The sequence below is a fragment of the Nicotiana tabacum genome, chromosome 23 (assembly GCF_000715075.1).
Source record: "Nicotiana tabacum cultivar K326 chromosome 23, ASM71507v2, whole genome shotgun sequence".
Classification (NCBI taxonomy): Eukaryota; Viridiplantae; Streptophyta; class Magnoliopsida; order Solanales; family Solanaceae; genus Nicotiana; species Nicotiana tabacum.
Genome location: NC_134102.1, coordinates 95,490,688 through 95,509,539, shown reverse-complemented (window position 1 = coordinate 95,509,539; position 18,852 = coordinate 95,490,688). Strand labels below are relative to the sequence as shown.

Here is an 18,852-nt window from a genome sequence, read left to right as displayed (position 1 = left end):
GTGCTTTAGGGAACCTATTGACGAATAACTCTGTTCTAACTAGTTCGTGTCACCGAAGATCAGGCAAGGGCTAAAATTACCTCGAAGGCAAGGGGTTATGCACTCTTCGAGGTTCAACACTGTGGGTCCCATCCAAATTTTACTCTATGTGATTACTGGATTATAATTATCATATGTGATCATAGGAAAGAAGGCGGGTAAAAATTAATAAACGATTGATACAATCTTGAAGATTACAAGATATGGCATATTTTAATCTAAGTTAAACAAAGTACGCAAACAATAACTGTGGCGGAGGTTCTAAGTTTTTAAACCTAAAGGATCACCCCGTGCAACGTAAATAATTCTTCGCAACTCCCTTAAAGGAAAGTGTTGCTCATATTATTTAGCGGACACAGAATATCATCTCCTACTACCCGATTACTATCTTAAAGTTGTTTACCTACGCGTTCTAGTTCAATTCTAAATCACATCCTTTGTGTGCTTACACGTCCTAGGCCTATGGTCCAAGATGCTTTGGACCTACTACTTTGGTAGTTCTAGAGTTTACTTATGATGCTCAAAAGGATAAAACTAGACGCACAAACAAAACAAGTAGGATTGCACATCGTTAGCAGTTAAGGGCACGTGCAGATCCAGATATTATACTATAGCACGTGAGTTATTCGTGCATCACATGAGTTGTCCGTACGGATCCAGATATTGATGCTATAGCATGTGAGTTGTCCGTATGGATTATAGTGCTTGGGCTGTAGGAGCCCCTCCGGAATATATACACCCTTAGTGAGCGCGGGTACCCATTGAGTGTGATTGCTGAGACTGGGATTATAGCGCTTTCGTAAACCTTGTCTCTTCTTCCCTATCTCCTTGTTTACTGTATTTGGTCTTAGACTATTATAGACCGTATTTCCAGACTTGTATTAATATTAGATGCTCATGTATTAAGTGACACCAGGTTTTGGGAGTGTTTGTATCGAAAATTGTGAGGCCTTTTATTAAACTCAAATTATTATGTTTTTCAAACATTAAGAAATTGTGGTTTATTGATATTGTCGGCTTGTCTAGTATCGTGATAGGCGCCATCATGATAGGTTAGGATTTTGGGTCGTGACCGAATCATACCCCAATTCAAGCTAAAAGAAACTAAGAATTTTCAACTTCTACATTCGATGTCGAAACCTATCAAATCAAGTCCGATTGACCTCAGAATTTTCACACAAGTAATAAACGACATAACAGACCTATTCAAATTTCCAGAATCGGATTCCGACCCCGATATCAAAAAGTCAACTCCCCGGTCAAACTTTCAAACTTACATTTCTATTTTAGTCAACTCCCCAGTAAAACTTCCAAACTTACACTTTCATATAGTTTAAATTACAATACGGAGCTATTGGAATTATCAGAACTCTATTTTGGGGTCGTTTAAACATAAGTCAATATCCGGTCAATTGTTCCAACTTAAGTTTTTATCTTGGAGACTAACTGTCTCAATTTATTTCAAAACCTCATCAGACCCGAACCCATTACCCCGAAAAGTCATACAACAACTGTAAATCATAAATTGAGCAATTAACCGGGGAACAAGGCTGTAATACTCAAAACGACCGCCCAGGTCATTACAGAAAGGCACGAGACCGTTGACTGCACCGTTGATAGACTAGTCTCCAGCTAATAAGCCTTTCCGGCTTAAAAGGGTATTTTAGGACATTGCGTACACTCATCAAGCACTGCTATATTGATAATAAGCACCAATAGAGTATGATGTTAAAAGCATGCTTTATGCGAAAATAATAACATGTTGCGAGATATTTTGCATGATGAAAGCATGTAAGGATAGAAAATAATGCGATAAAGATAAACAAGAGAAAGAAGGGAAAGGAAAAAGACAAAGGTAAGAAGTTAGAGAAGTTTACGAAACATTCGAGAATGTTATTAAATGAAGAAAATAGGGGAGATAGGGACGGAGATACACGATATAGCAATTTTAATCAAATAAGGGAAATAGGGAGGGGATGTACATTAAAGAAGTCAAATAATCCATACAAGAAAAAATTCATTATGGGAAGAGCCTAAGTATATCCCTAGTAGAGTCGTCATGCTGTCGTGCCCCGTTTTCTTGCGAACGAAGGCTTCGACATGCGAGTCGTCACCTATCTATTTAAGGTGCGTTAGGGAACCTATTGACGAATAACTCTGTTCTAACTAGTTCTTGTCACCGAAGATCAGGCAAGGGCTAAAATTACCTCAATGGCAAGGGGTTATGCACTCTTCGAGGTTCAACACTGTGGGTCCCAGCCAAATTTTACTCTATGTGATTACTGGATTATAATTATCATATGTGATCATAGGAAAGAAGGCGGGTTATACATTAATAAACGATTGATACAATCTTGAAGATTACAAGATATGGCATATTTTAATCTAAGTTAAACAAAGTACGCAAACAATAACTGTGGCGGAGGTTCTAAGTTTTTAAACCTAAAGGATCACCCCGTGCAACATAAATAATACTTCGCAACTCCCTTAAAGGAAAGTGTTGCTCATATTATTTAGCGGACACAGAATATCATCTCCTGCTACCCGATTACTATCTTAAAGTTGTTTACCTACGCGTTCTAGTTCAATTCTAAATCACATCCTTTGTGTGCTTACACGTCCTAGGCCTATGGTCCAAGATGCTTTGGACCTACTACTTTGGTAGTTCTAGAGTTTACTTATGATGCTCAAAAGGATAAAACTAGACGCACAAACAAAACAAGTAGGATTGCACATCGTTAGCAGTTAAGGGCACGTGCGGATCCAGATATTATACTATAGCACGTGAGTTATTCGTGCATCACATGAGTTGTCCGTACGGATCCAGATATTGATGCTATAGCATGTGAGTTGTCCGTATGGATTATAGTGCTTGGGCTGTAGGAGCCCCTCCGGAATCTGTACACCCTTAGTGAGCGCGGGTACCCATTGAGTGTGATTGCTGAGACTGGGATTATAGCGCTTTCGTAAACCTTGTCTCTTCTTCCCTATCTCCTTGTTTACTGTATTTGGTCTTAGACTATTATATACCGTATTTCCAGACTTGTATTAATATTAGATGCTCATGTATTAAGTGACACCAGGTTTTGGGAGTGTTTGTATCGAAAATTGTGAGGCCTTTTATTAAACTCAAATTATTATGTTTTTCAAACATTAAGAAATTGTGGTTTATTGATATTGTCGGCTTGTCTAGTATCGAGATAGGCGCCATCATGATAGGTTAGGATTTTGGGTCGTGACCGAATCATACCCCAATTCAAGCTACAAGAAACTAAGAATTTTCAACTTCTACATTCGATGTCGAAACCTATCAAATCAAGTCCGATTGACCTCAGAATTTTCACACAAGTAATAAATGACATAACAGACCTATTCAAATTTCCAGAATCGGATTCCGACCCCGATATCAAAAAGTCAACTCCCCGGTCAAACTTTCAAACTTACATTTCTATTTTAGTCAACTCCCCAGTAAAACTTCCAAACTTACACTTCCAAATAGTTTAAATTACAATACGGAGCTATTGGAATTATCAGAACTCTATTTTGGGGTCGTTTAAACATAAGTCAATATCCGGTCAATTGTTCTAACTTAAGTTTTTATCTTGGAGACTAACTGTCTCAATTTATTTCAAAGCCTCATCAGACCCGAACCCATTACCCCGAAAAGTCATACAACAACTGTAAATCATAAATTGAGTAATTAACCGGGGAACAAGGCTGTAATACTCAAAACGACCGCCCAGGTCATTACAGAAAGGCATGAGACCGTTGACTGCACCGTTGATAGACTAGTCTCCAGCTAATAAGCCTTTCCGGCTTAAAAGGGTATTTTAGGACATCGCGTACACTCATCAAGCACTGCTATATTGATAATAGGCACCAATAGAGTATGATGTTAAAAGCATGCTTTATGCAAAAATAATAACATGTTGCGAGATATTTTGCATGATGAAGCATGTAAGGATAGAAAATAATGCGATAAAGATAAACAAGAGAAAGAAGGGAAAGGAAAAAGACAAAGGTGAGAAGTTAGAAAAGTTTACGAAACATTCGAGAATGTTATTAAATGAAGAAAATAGGGGAGATAGGGACGGAGATACACGATATAGCAATTTTAATCAAATAAGGAAAATAGGGAGGGGATGTACATTAAAGTAGTCAAATAATCCATACAAGAAAAAATTCATTATGGGAAGAGCCTAAGTATATCCCTAGTAGAGTCGTCATGCTGTCGTGCCCTGTTTTCTTGCGAACGAAGGCTTCGACATGCGAGTCGCCACCTATCTATTTAAGGTGCGTTAGGGAACCTATTGATGAATAACTCTGTTCTAACTAGTTCGTGTCACCGAAAATCAGGCAAGGGCTAAAATTAACTCAAAGGCAAGGGGTTATGCACTCTTCGAGGTTCAACACTGTGGGTCCCAGCCAAATTTTACTCTATGTGATTACTGGATTATAATTATCATATGTGATCATAGGAAAGAAGGTGGGTTATACATTAATAAACGATTGATACAATCTTGAAGATTACAAGATATGGCATATTTTAATCTAAGTTAAACAAAGTACGCAAACAATAACTGTGGCGGAGGTTCTAAGTTTTTAAACCTAAAGGATCACCCCGTGCAACATAAATAATACTTCGCAACTCCCTTAAAGGAAAGTGTTGCTCATATTATTTAGCGGACACAGAATATCATCTCCTGCTACCCGATTACTATCTTAAAGTTGTTTACCTATGCGTTCTAGTTCAATTCTAAATCACATCCTTTGTGTGCTTACACGTCCTAGGCCTATGCTCCAAGATGCTTTGGACCTACTACTTTGGTAGTTCTAGAGTTTACTTATGATGCTCAAAAGGATAAAACTAGATGCACAAACAAAACAAGTAGGATTGCACATCGTTAGCAGTTAAGGGCTCAAATTGGCCTCCTCACTAGGTTTATGCTAACAACATTCTTAAATTGCTAAGTAAGCGGTTATGGACTGATAGATTTGGACTCAGATTATGTTTAGCGGTGCAATACCTATAAACATGATTTCTATATGATTGATCAATTCAAGGATTATCATTAGAGCTCTACAAGAAGTCTTTCCAGGCGAACTGTTTTGATCCAAGCTATTGATTTTAATACATGGTTTACTAAGACCCTATAATGTATCGCTCTACGATACATTATCTTGCGACCTACACATATGTATTTATACTACTCATAACCTTCCTTTAACTTTCTAGCACCATAAATTTCCTTTCATGCCTTCTCAACTGTCTTTAAATGTAAGCAATTACTTTTTCTGGTCGTTCTGCCACTTGTTTCATGAATACTTGGCTTATCTTATTGTCCACAAATACTGGAATTTCCTATAACTCATCTGATCTCAAATATCACCTTTGGTTTGTTTTCTGTTCATTAGCCTTTATAGGTGCCACTTTCTTATAGAGTGTGTACAATATTGTAGTGAAATTATTGTTACAAGACCACTTTTTCTTCAAGTTACTATGCTTAGGTTGAAGTCACATTCCTTATTTCCTCAGCTAGTCTTTCATTGTAGTAATTAGGGGAGACCCTATGACCCTTGTAAAGCTGCAAGCTTATTACATCATATACTTGACGGAATATTTTAATTTCTTGCTCGCCTATAAGTATCCCTAGTTACTTACCTCTGCGCCCTTGTGCTCGTAAGGTTCCTTATAAACTGAAATTTTTGACTGTCTTCCCAGTGGCACTCTTTTTTATTTCCATAAAACTTATATGGTACCTTAAACTACCCCAACCCCTATATGAATATTTCTCAAGTATTACGATGTCATATCTACGAGACTGAATTCACAATGTTGGGGTTCCCTATGTTTTTCTTGCATGATCTGTTTATTTATTTGTATCCACTTGTCTAGCCATAACTAGACTTTTCCTGAATCAACTACTAACTACTCGTTGGTCCATTATCATATCTATATGCTGTGTAATCTCTCTTGGGTTTTGTCTTTTGTCTTAACTTACCCCTCGCACTGACTCCCAATGTATCAAGTGTTCATTTGCACTTATTTATCAAATAACATCTAGTGTTGGAACCTTTACTGCATCTCCCCGGCGTCGTTCTTGCATAATGTTCTGGAGTTGTGTCATATCTGTAGGATATGAATAAATTCAATGTCATTCCTTTCGCCTTTCTACGAAATTCTTCCTTTACTATTCCATAGTTACCTGAACCACATAATTCCGACATAAGACCATATCACACCTCCTTCCCTCTTTAGGGGAGTACTAACATTTAATGTTATGAAGATTTACCTATAAATGTTTTACCTCTTCATCTTTGGCGTCTTTTCACACCTTCGCGGACTCTTACTCGCCTTGCGGTAACCCTTATGTACCAGGGGTCACATAATTTCTTACGTACGAAGGTGACACCTAGTGTAACTGGCACACTTAGTCCCTTAAGCTTAACTCTACTCATAGTGCTTACTTTAGGGAAGCGTCTTCTTGAATGACCTTAAAAGATTATTCTTTTGTTGTCCATTCTATTATTTCCGGATTTCTATCTTTGAAATTCTCACGATACCGACTATTATTAAATCGATCCCTAATTCATTTTCACTTTATCTTGTTCACTAGCTCATACTGATTTCTATTACTCTGAGCGTCTAACTTAGCCGTCTGGTAGTCACGTTCAAGTCACCAACTCATTTCTCGAAATGAGGGTATGGCTTTATGGCTTATACAGTTTTATTGTATCAAGGTCTGTTACCTCTTGTCTTTTCCTTCACTTGACTATAGACTCTATTATTCTGTGATATTATGATTTACCGTTTCACCCATAATGCTTCATCTACTCTCTTCTTATTCTCCGACTTATACTTCTGTCTATCACTTTATTATGAAAACTTTAACAAAATGTTCTTTCACTTTTAGCTCCCATTGCTTCATCTCACTGGCTCTTCGGGGCGCCTAGCATTCTCTATTTTTTTTACTAGGGGCGGGAGACATACTAAGCTAAATATTTATCCCTTCTATGATTTCACTTCCTATCTCATAATTTTTGTGAACATTAGAGTATTCATATCTTACTCTACTATTCTAGAGTGCACCATCTGGGTGTCTCACAAGGTGATCTATTACTAAGTTTGCACTATTCTTCAAAAATGTTAGCTAATGATAACAATCCATCCACTATTTTACATTACTCTAACTCGAGTTGGATCCTGATATCCTATTCTTCTCTTCAACTATATATGTTAGCTCTCATAGGGCATAACTGAGATGGGTGTGGCCAATTGTATATATATCTGTTACTATTGAAAGTAACTCGTAATGCTTATATTTCTCTCCCTGAATTGTAAAAACTAATAATCTTCACTAACTAGGTACTTTGTATCCTTCTTCACCTTGCTTCTTTTACTTGTATCTACCTTCTGATTCTCTTGTTTCTTTTTAAACCATATGGGTGGATAGCTATTCATGCCTTAAGGATCCTTATCAAAAAGCTTACACACGTTAGTACACATATAATCTATTGAAGACCTTACATTTACTCATCATAAGCATGATGCAAAATTTAGTTTTTTTAATTCAACTTTTCTACATCTATATCCAATCTCTTACCAGCTATCTTCATAGATGTAGGTATCGTTGTATTACAAATAAAGTGGAATTTAGGAGTTTGAATTCATAAAACTGAGCTCTACCACACGATCTAGAGTAAGAAGAAAAAGTGATAGTCCTAAATCCTCTATAGCCTCCTGCTTATAAGTGTGGTGCACAACATATCCATCAACAAGACTCTACTAGACATGACTTGTAGACTCCCTAGGACAGAACTGATGTGATACCACTTTTGTCACGACCCAAATCGGAGGGCCGCGATAGGTACCCAGTGCCTTACTCAACCGAGTAACAATTTAACGTATCTTTATTATCACACAATCATGGGCAAATGGGCCACAAGGGCCGTCATGAGATAACTAGAATAAAACATGAGGGAATACTAGACATAGGACGACCCAACATGATATAGAAATTTATACATGTGACGTACGGGCCTATAAATCAACATGATCATTTATACACTCAAAACATAGGCCGACAAGCCCATACAAGTATCCATATACATGACATATGTCTACAAGCCTCTGAGAGTACATAAACGTGATAAAGGTCGAGACAGGGCCCCATCATACCAATCAATACATGTCCAAGTCATACTGTCCAAATAGGCAACTGCGGAGCAAGTGGAGTCTACCAACACATTCCGCTAAGCTGATAGCCTACTAGGAGGACTAGCAACCTATCTATCGAGACCTGCAGGCATGAAATGCAATGTCCCCAGGCAAAAGGGACATCAGTACGAATAAAGTGCCGAGTATGTAAGGTGTAAAAGAAGTATATAAAAGATATGAAAGAAACATGGAGTAAAAAGCTCAACCTGTAAGTATGAATAGCTTTGTGAATCATGAAACATTTATAATGTCATGAATATGCATATAAATGTTATATCATGCACAGGTATATGCGGACATAACATCATAAAGCCTCTGAGGGTATTCCATCATATCATCTCAGCCTTTGTGGGCGAAATCATCAACGTATACTCGCTGATCAGGAGGTGGTGCGTATATTACGCTATAACCTTTCCCCATACCCTATATACATATAATATATGCGTATATAATGTCATATGTTCATGGATCAATATACATGTATAAATGAATGTAATGCATAATGAAGTAAGGCAACAAGATCACTATGAATGTCATAAGATCAATATGCCTTCAGTTTATATCATGAAATAAACCTTATCAACTTATGTATTTTTTGAGACCCAGGAATAGACGATATAATAATAGGACACATGGGGGATCTATAACATAGGCACCCCTAATACCTCTAAGAATAGAGCTATTTGTGAAAGTTGCGTGTTTGCTCATTTCGTTGTATCATATAGATCATGCCAAAATGGAAGATGGGATAGCCTTAACATACCTTAACTCTTTTGAGTCCTTAATATCTTCCAACAAATTATTCAAACAACTCAACTCAATCTACCATAGCATAAGGAGATTCAAAATCGGTGCCGAGTAAAGGTTAAGCCCGCAAGTTAAACTAGTAGCTCGCTTATATAAATTTGGGCAGCATCTACCTTGTAACAAGGGCCTCCTCTAATACCATATACCAACAACAACTAACAGAGCAATACAATAAGAACAAAATCAATAATATGGTACAAAATATTTCATTAACAAGTTATCAACATATCACGACGAGCGGCAAGCTCGGATTGTATCACTTAAACAGCCTTAAACCCCATTATAATTCATTATTGAAAATAGTAATATATATAGTATAATAACAAATATTTTTAAAGGATTTCCAACCATCTATAGTTCATGGAAACAACCTTTCCAAAATAGTCCATTAAAACAATAACATCTCAAACTATTTCAAGTCTCCTCTTATAGTATTTTGCTCAAATAAACAACTTTAAGCACATGTAGTAGGATGTTATAATCGCCTTAAACAGTAGAAAAAACATGAAATTTAATCCAATCACAACCCACAATTATCCTCAATGACACCACAACACTATAGGTTTTGTATTCTCTTCTTGAATCAACTTTTGGTATTCAAGTTGGTGTGTAAACACTTGTAGTTCGCCTTGAAAATCTAATATATATGAAGGAGGGACTAATTAAATGAAGAAGGAATGGATTATTACCTTAATCAACAAGAACAATACGAAATTAGAGGTTACTTACCTTTGAAGAACCCTCCAAAACAACCACAAGATGAAGAACTACGATCTAGCAAGCACCATGGGATTTCTAGCATTGGATTCATGTTTTTATGTTTGATTTTCACCCTAGAATCATGGAGGAACCCTTAGAGAGAATTTAGGAGGGTTTAAAAACTGTTTTGGACAAGAAAAAGAGTTAAAACGACTTAAATTTGCCTTAAATACAAGCTGTATATTTACACCAATTTTGTGGGTCCCATGGGAGCTGCTTGTGCAGTCCCGCGAAAACAGAAATATCTCTTTACTCTGATATCGTATCGATGAACGGTTAAATGAGTTATAAACTACACACATAGACTTAAAATATTTAGGTAGATGACCTCGTAATTCCGAGTATATTTGGAGAAAAGCACAGTTACATTTGACCATACTTTCAGCACATTTATGAATGTAACGTGTGTTGACCTTTGCCATCTTTTGTTCCACAACTCGCTTGACTTCAAAATATATTAAACGACTATCATACGAATAAAATACCTAATAGCATAACCTCCATATAATGCAAATAACCCTTGTCTCACCCCAAAGTCCATGTTATAACATTCCAAACTTATCGACTTTCGACGAAAATTATTTTTCATTTAGATTCTAAGCTTTCCAACCCTCTTGGTACTTGTTATTCATGATCTTAAAGATTTTTAACCTCCAATGTGACATGATTAACTTACTTTATATACATTTAAAATTGATCTCATTTTTGAGCTTACATTAATTGTTTATGACGTACTCTTACGTACGAAAATATGGGGTGTAATAGTATAAATATCATATCATGCATTGGTATATGCGTACATAACATCATCAAGCCTCTGAGGGCATCCCATCATAACATCTTGACTTTACAAACCTATTCAGAGCAAATGTTAAATGATTCACAAAGATATTCAGATATACAAGTAGAGTCATCATGCTATCGCGCCCCGTTTTCTCACGAAAGAATGTTGCGACATGTGATAACTCTTTTAAAGGATACTAAAATATAAGAGTCTCCACCTAACAATTTGAGGTGCGTTAGGTCACCTATTTATGAATAACTCTGTTCTAACTAGTTTGTATCACCGAAGATCAGGTAAGGGATCAAATTACCTCAAAGGTAAGGGGTTATGTACTCAAGGTCCAGCACTATGGGTCCCGACCGAATTTTACTCTATGGGATTACTGGATTATAAATATCCTATGTGATCATAGGAAAGCAGGAGGGTTATACATTAATAAATGATCGATACAATGTTGATGATTACAAGATATGGCATATTTTAATATAAGTGCAATAAGACATATATGATGTTATCCTCCCTTCTTGTCTTAGATCATGCGATATAATGATTCATTTTCCTAATGATATGTTATGTTAGCAATGATAAGATGGATACAGCCACCCAGAAGGGCAAGTCCGTGAGTGATAAGACTACTAGTCGAGCGCCATGAGTTACCAGGGCTCGGGGAGAGTCTCTGAGTAAGATTCCATCTCAGACTTTACATACCCCACCTTCTCTAGAGGAGATCCGAGGGGCACCAGCTCCAGTGCCCGCCCCTGTATACCCAGCTCCTCAGCCAGATGTACCGGGTCAGGAGATGAGAGATTCTATTCATCTATTGACTTGATTAGTAGACACACATAAACGATGCCAGGAGGTAGGTTTCGGTTATACCGATAGGTCCATCAGTGCGAGGGTTCGTGATTTCATTAATTTGGACCCTTCGGTATTTACTGGAGTTGATCCAAACGCGGACCCTCAGGTATTTATCGATAGGATGCAGAGAACTTTGAGGGTAATGAAGGCCACTGAGACTGATTCAGTTGAGCTAGCTTTCTATAGACTTTGAGATGTTACAGTTAATTGGTACGAGTCTTGGCATTTTCCAGAGGTGAGGATTCCCATCCAGAAGTATGGTCGGAGTTTACAGAGGCTTTGCTTCGTCATTATTTGCCACAAGAGCTTAGAAGGGCCATATTTGATAGGTTTCTGACCCTTCGGCAGGGTAATACGGGTGTTCTGGAGTACAACCTTTAGTTTGTTTCTTTGCCTAGATATGCTCCCACTATTTTAGCTAAGATGAAGGATCGGCTTCACCTGTTCTTGATGGGGTCTGAGTCGCACTTGCTTAAGGACTGTATGTCGGTATCACTTTAGCTAGGCATGGATATTTCTCGTATTTAGGCATATGCTCAGGATGTAGAGGAGCATAAGTAGAAGCAGAGGACTGATTGTGAGCAGGATAAGGGCCTGAGTAAGAGAGAGAGAGAGATTTATAAGCCCATATGGTGATTTTCAAGGTGGCCAGAGACAACAGTACCCGAGACATCCAGCCCAGCCATCAGTTAGTGCACCCCCTCAGTTTGTCAGTAGGATATTTGATCGTTCCACATATTCAGGGTCCAATCAGAGTTCCAAAGCCTCTAGTTCTCAGGATAGGGGTAAGTCGAGTCAGATGAGGCCGCCCTTACCAGGATGTGCTCAGTGTGGTAACCAGCATGCTGTGCGTTTCCATGTGGGGTTGGGTGTTTGTTATATTTGTGGTTATCCAAGACACGTTATAAGAGATTGTCCAACGAGAACTGGTGTAGATATAGTTCAGCCATCGGGATTTGTAGCTAGTTCTTCATCATTAGTACGCCCCCCTAGGCAAGGTTCACGGGCACTAATCGGTCGTGGTAGAGGAAGAGGTGGAGCATCTAGCTTGAGCGGTCCTCAGAACTACATTTATGCGGTAGCAGGTCCACATGATCAGTAGTCGTCGCCTAATGTTGTTACATGTATATTATTAGTTTCCTCATATGATGTATATACATTGATTGATCGAGGTTCCACCTTATCTTAAGTCACTCTGTTGGTTGCTAGTATGTTTGGGATATAATATGAGTTGATCAAACCTTTTGAGGTGTCTACACCTGTTGGGGATCCAGTGATATCTTGACGGCTATATAGAGATTGTATAATAGTAGTTCGTTGTCATTCTACAATAGCAGACTTGATTGAGTTAGATATGGTAAAATTTGATATTATAATGGATATGGATTGGTTGGCTTCTTGTTATGCTAACTTTGATTGTGGATCAAAGATGGTCCGATTCCAATTTCTAGGGGAGCCAGTTTTGGAGTGGAAAGGTAATACGACATCGACGGGAGTTAGGTTTATTTCCTATCTCGAGCCAAGGAAGATGATCATAAAGGGTTATTTGTATCACTTAGATTGGGTACATACTGTGAAAGTAGAGTCACCGACCCTTTAGTGTACCCCGTGGTTAATGAGCTACCCAATGAGCTTCAGCCCTTCTGCCAGAGTGGGAGATTGAGTTTTCTATTGACATAATACGAGATACTCAGTCGATATTTATTTATCCTTATAGAATGGAACCTACAGAGATGAGAGAGTTGAAAGAACAACTGAGGGATTTGCTTGAAAAAGGCTATATCAGACCTAGTACATCACCGTAGGGAGCACCTGTGTTATTTGTGAGGAAGAAAGATGGTTCCTTGCGAATGTTTATTGATTACATGCAGTTGAATAAGGCGATGATCAAGAATAAGTACCTGCTCCTGAGGATTGATGATTTATTTTGATCAATTGCAGGGTGCCAAGTGTTTCTCAAAGAAGGACTTGAGATCTAGGTACCATCAAGTAAGGGTTAAAGAGAAAGATATTCCGAAGACAATATTTAGGACCAGATATGGGCACTTTGAGTTTCGTATTATGTCATTCGGTTTGACAAATGCCCCAGCAGTATTCATGGACTTGATTAACCATGGGTTTAGAACCTTTCTAAATCTGTTTGTGACTGTATTTATCGATGATATATTGGCTTATTCCCGTTAAAAGGTTGAACATGCAGATCATTTGCGTACTGTACTCAGATATCTACAAAAAGGAAGTTGTACTCAAAATTCTCTAAATGTGAATTATGGTTGAATTATGTATCTTTCCTTTGGCATATTATTTCAGGTGAGGGTATCCGGGTTGATACACCAAAGAACGAGGCAGTGAAGACTTGGCCTAAACCCATGACACCGACGGAGGCTCGTAGGTTCCTGCGTTTGGCAGGTTATTATAGGAGATTTGTAGAGGGCTTTTCTTCTCTTTCAGCACCATTGACAAAGTTGACTCACAAGGCAACTATGTTTTAGTGTACTGATATTTGTGAGCCGAGTTTCCAGGAATTGAAGGACAGATTGACTTCAGCACCAGTTATGACACTCCTTAACCGATGGATATACTATATAGTGTGACGATTCGGGCATTGGATTGGGTTGTGTATTGATGCAACATGGTAAGGTTATCTCTTATGCTTCTAAGCAACTAAGAAAGAACAAAAAGAATTACCCAACCCACGATTTAGAGTTAACTGCGATGATTCATGAACTAAAGTTATGGAGGCACTATTTGTATGGTATTCATGTTGATATTTCTACGGATCAAAAGAGCCTTCAGTATATCTTCAAGAAAAATTAATTGAATTTATGTCAGAGGAGATGGTCGGATCTACTGAAAGACTATGACGTTGATATTCTAAACCATATAGGGAAGGCGAATGTAGTAGCCGACGCCCTTAGCCATAGATCTATGGGTAGCCTATCATATTTACAGCCAGAGAAGAGTGAGATAGCCCATGAGATTCATCAACTAGCTTGTCTTGGAGTTTGATTAGTGGATTCGGGTGATATCGTAGTTACTATTCAGGACACGATAACATCCTATTTAGTAACTGAAGTGAAAGAACTCCAGTATGATGATCTTGTGTTAGCTCATTATAGAGATGCATACCCTCGGAAGGAGAAGAAAATATTTGAGATTACAGGAGATGGGATCCGCAAATATCGAAAACGATTATATGTCCCTAATGTTGTAGGGCAGCACATGCAGGTTATGGGAGAAACTCATTATTCTCGTTATTTTGTTCATCCAGGAGCAACAGAGATGTATCATTATATTAGGGAAATATATTGGTGGGATGAAATGAAAAAGGATATAGTATAGTTTGTTGCTCAGTGTAGTTTTCACCAGGTTAAGATTGAGCATCAGAAACCTGGTGGGTTGTTGCAGGCTATAGAATTTCATCATAGGGTTACCTCGTACCCAGTGTAAGTTCGATTCTATTTGGGCGATTGTTGATAGACTTACAAAATCAACTCTTTTTCTTCCTGTCAGGACTACATATTCAGTAGAGGATTATGCAAGGCTTTACATTAACGAGATAGTACAACTTCATGGTGTCCCTATATCTATTATCTTAGATAGAGTTTATTAGTTTACAACTAATTTTGGAGGTCCTTACAGGAAGGATTGGGAACTCAAATAAGTCTTAGCACAACATTTAATCCCTAGACAGACGGCTAGGTTGAGTGTACTATTCAGACACTTGAGGATGTGTTACGGTCCTGTGTGATAGACTTCAGGGGTAACTGGGATGATCATCTACCTCTTATTGAGTTTGTGTATAATAATATCTATCATTCCAACATTCAGATGGCTCCATACGAAGCTCTTTGCGGATGGAAGTATAGGTCATCTATCAGATGGTTTGATGTTAGGTAAACTAAGTTAGTAGGACCAGAGTTGGTAAAACAGACAGTTGAGAAGATTAAGCTTATACAGGAAAGGCTATAAGAAGCTCAAAGTCATCAAAAGTCTTATGCAGATAATCGATGACGAGCCTTGGAGTTTCAGGTAGACGACTAGGTATTCCTAAAGTATCACTGATGAACGGAGTTATGAGATTTGGTAAGAAAGGAAAGCTTAGACCTTGGCACATTGGACAATATAAGATCATACATAGAGTAGGCCATGTAGCATACGAGTTAGACTTTCCTTCTAACTTGGAGTTTGTACATCCAGTCTTTCGAGTCTGTACATCGAGTGTTTCATGTGTCTATGCTCCGTAAGTGTATCGAAGATCCTTCTAGAGTCGTTCCAGTTAATGATGTTCAGCTTAGAGAGAAACTATCATTTGAGGAAGCTCCTATTGCTATACTAGATAGACAAGTTTGGAGATTGAGAACTAAGGAGGTAACTTCAGTTAAAATACTTTGGAGAAACTATAATGTGGAGGATGACTTGGGAAGCTAGAGAAGAAAGAAGTCTAGGTATCCTCACTTGTTTCCAATTCCAGAGTTGGATCAGATAGAGACATCACAACGAATGTTTCTAAGGAGGGAAGGATGTTACATTTTGTATCTTTGCATGTCGAGTTGTGTCATAAGTACTCGACATAAGCTTAAAGAGCAAGATTATCCTTGAGATTATAAGTATTTATGCCATGTTTAACAAGTTCTAAGTACTTGTTGGATGAGATTAGAAGCCGAGTAATTTAGAAAGTCAATGAGAATTTGTTATGATGTTAAAATAACATATACTATGATGTAAATATGCATAATAAACATGATTGGCATAATATAGGTCCTATAATTAGTGGTGAAACGTTGAGGTGCTTTGTAAAAGATCTATTGCCATGTAAAGACAAATGTTGCCTCTTCCACCGTCCCCTTAGTCATTACAAATTGATATATATCAAATGTTCAAAGTAAAGGAGGTTATTTAAGAGCTACTGCACGTTATACAATTCATAAAAGCACCATCACAATGAAAAGCTCTTTACAATTGCACCATACGGACAACCCTCTTTAAGCCAACTATCCTGGAATTTTAGTCTTGGTTTGAGGGTTTTGGTTGTAAAGGTGTTGGGAAGGCTTCTCTCCAATTCATCCTATTCCTTTTCTTCAAGTAATTAAGGTAAGAATTCAGAAATCTTTCTAGATCAATTCATCTTCAACTTGGTGAAATTTCATTTTAAGTTCTTCTTGATGTAGAAATAAAAGTACTTGTAGTGTATTTGAGGAGGTTTTGGTTGCATTTAAGGGCTGGAAATATAGTTATAAATATGTATATGTATTGTTGTTCTTATTGTTCACGGTGATATCCTACACTTTTCCATGTATTTGAGGTCATTTAGATCATAGTTTGGTTATTGATGAAGAACTTTTGAAGTATAGGTTGAAAGTCACAATTAAAATTTTCTTTTTTGTGGGAGTGGATTGATGTGTTATTGAAGGAGTTTCATTGTATATATCCAGCTACTTGACATTGTGGTTATGTGGCTGTAGCTGTGGCTCTGTTACGTGAATATGAATTAAGGAAGAGTGTGAATATTGTATACAAGCGTGGATCAGATTGTTTTGGTGTATACTCATGTATATTGATGGATTGAGTTCATAAAGGAATTAATTGAAGTGCCCGTTGTTGTTTTGGTTGCTGATTGTAGGATTTAAGAGAAAGTAAAGGAAATGTTGACCATTTTATTTTAAAATCCGGTTATTGTTTGAGATACGTAATATACTAGCACCATCTAAGTCATACATGTATTTCTTTGTTATAGGGTTGGCGCGCTAGTTGTCATAAAGCTTGTTATTGAGCTGCATTGACGACTTGAGGTATGTTAAGGCTATCCTTATTTCCTTTTGGCATCATCCATATGATACAACCAAATGAGCAAACACGCAACTTTCACAAATGACTCTATTATTAGAAGTACTAGGGTTGCCTATGTTGTTGATTTCCCATATGTCCTATTATTATATCGTCTGTTCATGGGTCTCAGAAAATATGTAAGTTGATAAAGATTATTTCGTGATATTAACTGAAGGTATATTGATCTTATGACATCCCGTGAGCTCTTATTGACTTACTTCTTTATGTATTGCATTTATTTATATATGTACATTGACCCATGACCAGATGGCATTATATACGCATATATTTTATGTACATCGAGTATGGAGAAAGGTTACGACGTTATATACACACCACCACTAGATCAATTGGTTTACATTGATCATTTCTCCCATTGAGGCCGAAATGATATGATGCGATGCCCTAAGAGGCTTGATGATGTTATTTACGCATATACCTATGCATGATATGACATTTATACGCATATGCATGACATTATAAATGCTTCATGATTCATAGAGCTATTCAAACTTATAGGTTGAATCCTATACTCCATGTTTCTTTCATGTCTTTTGTATACTGTTTTTATACCTTACATACTTAGTACATTATTCGTACTGATGCCCCTATTGCCTGGGGCCTGCGTTTCTTGCTCGCAGATGCAGGTAGACAGGCTGACGGTCCCCCTTCTTAGGATCCTTGCTCAGCGAGAGTCGGTGTGCTCCATTTGATCTGGTGCTGCTATTGGCTTTTGGTATGATATTTCTGTATGCATAAATGGGTATGATGGGGCCCAGTCCCGTCCTTTATACATTATACCCTCTATTTGAGGTCTGTAGACAGTCATGTATAGTTGGGTAGTATGTGTCCTTGCCAGCTCACCCTACCGTATTTCACATGTATATGTATATGTATATATGTCCTTTGGGCATGTTTCCTCATGTATGTTATTCACATGATTCAGCAGTTTATTGACAGATGTTATGCATGACCTACCCCTATTTCATATTTATATCTTAGACGTATACTTAGGGGTGTTCGACAGGTAAGACTCATCACTGACATGGACCATCATTTTGGGTCTTAACAACTAGAGTCAGTCATCACTGACACTGCATCACATCTCAACAGCGATCTCATGAGGCATATTTGCGAGAAGTTCAGAATCGTTCATCGTAACTCCACAGCCTACAGACCGCAAATGAATGGAGCAGTTTAAGTAGCCAACAAAAATATCAAAAGGATCTTACAAAAGATAGTGGATAATCACAGGCAATGGTACGAAAAGCTATCATACGCTTTATTGGGTTACCCGTCCACCATGAGAACATCTACCGGAGCAACGCTGTACATGTTGGTATATGGCACCAAAGTTATGATACCCTCAAAGGTCGAGATACCATCCTTGAGGGTCATTCAATAAGCCAAGTTAGATGAAGCGGAATGTACATGGGTCTGGCAGGAGCAACTTCTTCTCATTGACAAAACGAGAATGGACACAGTATGCCATGGTGAGCTATATCAAAATAGGATGGAAAGTGCATTCAAAAAGAAGGTGAAACCTTGGGAATTCGCA

General features: G+C 37.8%; 1 long non-coding RNA gene across 1 annotated transcript; it reads left to right on the top strand.

The window, feature by feature from the left end:
- Positions 1-16,382: 16,382 nt before the first annotated feature.
- LOC142177600 (uncharacterized) lies at positions 16,383-18,235 on the top strand. Its single transcript, XR_012706147.1, has 3 exons — positions 16,383-16,559; positions 17,203-17,257; positions 17,936-18,235. It is a non-coding gene; the product is annotated as an uncharacterized LOC142177600 (long non-coding RNA).
- Positions 18,236-18,852: the final 617 nt, after the last annotated feature.